This window comes from Crocodylus porosus, unplaced genomic scaffold (genome assembly GCF_001723895.1).
Source record: "Crocodylus porosus isolate Cpor-Errol unplaced genomic scaffold, CroPor_comp1, whole genome shotgun sequence".
Taxonomy (NCBI): Eukaryota; Metazoa; Chordata; order Crocodylia; family Crocodylidae; genus Crocodylus; species Crocodylus porosus.
The window spans coordinates 61,110,714-61,113,393 of NW_017728947.1; the positions used below are offsets into that span (position 1 = coordinate 61,110,714).

General features: G+C 45.0%; 1 long non-coding RNA gene across 2 annotated transcripts in view; it reads right to left on the reverse strand.

Moving 5' to 3' along the window:
- Positions 1-363: 363 nt before the first annotated feature.
- Positions 364-2,680, reverse strand: part of LOC109321165 — a 10,663-nt gene continuing 8,346 nt past the window's right edge. For both annotated transcript variants that reach the window (XR_002103989.1, XR_002103988.1), the window contains 2 exons: positions 1,346-1,383; positions 364-619 (listed from right to left, as the gene is read on the reverse strand). This is a non-coding gene — a long non-coding RNA (uncharacterized LOC109321165). The remainder of the gene's footprint in view (positions 620-1,345; positions 1,384-2,680) is intronic.

Here is a 2,680-nt window from a genome sequence, read left to right on the forward strand (position 1 = left end):
CTCATTCAGAGAAGCATAGGATACAGCCTACTTTTCCAGAATCCATTCATAGCATTTGATGAAGTAGGCTGTAGTCTGCAAAAGTTCTAGCCTCTCTGAACAAGTTAGTCTTAAGGGTGCCACCCTACCCTGCCTTCTGCCTAGTCTCAGACTCACAGGGTTATCTCTCTCTCTGTGCCTCTTAAGTTGGTGAAGTTACACCACAGATGTGTTTTACCCTTTGAGTTTCATCTGGTGTCTGGAGGTAGAGGAAGCTGGTAAGTGGAAGTTCAGTGTAATGTCCAGGCACTGCAAACATGATTGTTTGCTCTGAAGTGCAAAGTGGCTTCATTCTCTGTCCCTGGTCTTTGACATCATCACAGCTTTTTTTTTTTTTTGGGGGGGGTGGGGGCGTTCTATGTATATATTTATTTGTTTACTATTTAAAATGTACAGTTTTGGTATAATACATAGTGATTACAGCTACCTAGACTTTCTTTGTCTGAAATTGCTGGTGAATGTGGTGATGTCCTGAGATTTCTTGTCTCATGCCATTCCTCTTCATCCATCTTATGGTGGTCATTTTGTAGCAAGGCTATCCTTTACCCTGTGCTGTTATTTTGGACCATCTTGCTGAAACCTGCCAAAATCCAAGTAGGAAAATAAGATTTAAAAAAATGATAATGAACACTAGACAAAAAATAAATATAGATTTTTCTTTCACAAAGTAATATGAAATTATTTTCCCCAGATATTTCCCAGAACATGTTGTTCATTGTTCTACATTTGTGTGTAATTAATTACAGGGGGAGGGCGGGGAAAGGAGCCAGATAGGTCACACTAGGCATGTGTGAAAAAGAAATTTGCAGTAGTGGACAGCCAAGAAATGTTTTCAATATGCATTACAATAAATGTTAAGAGAGGAGTATAAAAGAGACCAGGCTAATGAATCTGTAAGGTGATTCTCACCTGGCTCATCCACTGTTGGGTGGGTAGGGTTTCAGGTTTCCTTTATTTAATTTTGTGGGTTTTTTTCTGATAACTGTTAGAAAGGTGTTCAGAAACAACTTGAATTTTTTCATTATGTCATTCTTTTGTAGCTCCAACCATGCATGATGAGGAATGAGACTAACCATATCTCCGGGTTTAGTAGAATTTAAAAAAAATGCCCCCATTCTGACCTACCATTGCTTGGGGCAGGGATGCTGCACCCAAAGGTTATGTCAGGGGCTAAGAATCTGCTCCCATTTGTACTAAACCTCTGGGGCAAATATTTACAATAAGTTGTTGGAAGACTTTCTAAGATTGGCAAGCCACCCTGCCCTTGGCTAATGAGTCTGCCCAGGAGAATATCAAGTGCAATTACCTTTCAGGGAATAACAATACACCAGTGAACCATGGACCCTGTAGAGGGAAACGAAACATACAGTCGTAGGTAGAAAAAGCTATGAATCAGTATTAATTATCCAATAGAGGGAACAGGGTTGCAATAACTCTCAGTCCCTGACTCACACCAATAGATCATAGCAAGTGTGAGCTACTTATAGGAAACTATTTGCAAAGTTCAACCCTCCCATACCCCCTGAACACACGGGTTTCACAGCTTTTGTTTATTTTGTGCTAGTAATGAATGTAGTTGAGGTGCAGTTTCTTTCTCTATCATTTGCAATTGATGGGGCAAATTTCCCCACACTTAGGTGATCTGGAAGGGGTGATAATAAAACAGGCCAGGCCAGTGGCAATAAGAATTCAGTTAATGTCAGTGGGGTAGTTAATCTACTGCAAAGGTTAATTCAAGGTTTTCCCTGTGCATTCACTGAAGACTGCGTGCTTCCCTCAGACATGATTCAGAAGTGGGGCTCACAGGTAATGGGCTACCTTTGGCTTCAGGAAGCTGGGAGAACTTTGCACCGCTCAGTGCCCTAGGAAATGTGCAATGTAGAAGAGGGAAAATATATCCCAGACGTTTTGATCCCATTATGGGGGGGGGCAATATTTTGGCTTCAGTGATTAGAAAACGGTGTGAAAATGCATAGCCCATCCAGACCCGAGTTAGTTCCCAGACTGGTGTGTTTCAAGCAGCCGCTGGAGTCCACTTGAGATGAGCCTGAAAAACAGTAATACTAGTAGGTAGCATCATCCTACAGAGGATCCAGCCTCCCCGCTGGAGCAGGGAACGGGCCAGGTCTGAAGGCGGATCCCTTTGTGCCCAGTGCCAGCCGCAGCCCGTGTGCCCCTGGCCCGGGCCGGCAAGCCTCGCGCAGACCTCGCCGTGCTGAGGGACCTTCTGGAGGCAGGAGCAGCTGCCCGGTGGGGCGCGGGGACCCCCGTGGCCATCTCTGCCAGCGCCTGCGAGGAGGGGAGGCTGAAACGAGGCACACATCTATTGAGTTTGTCAGGGCTCATAAAATGCGAATTGATTATTCAAACAGCCATTGATTATAAAAGAATGCTTACTGCAGCAATGGGAAAGGTTAAAAGGAAATTGACCTTCTGCATACGTGACATAAAGTCATTAGGCAAATGAGATATTCATACAGGGGATAATCAAGGTCGGGCTCGTTTTATTTGCAGCATTAAACTCCGTCTTCGAGGCTCGGCGAGGGGCCAGCGAACTGGCCCCTTGGGAACCAGGGAAACCTCAGGGGCTGGAAGCAAAACGCAGCCGGAGCCGATGCGGTGGCCGGGCCCGATCCCGCGC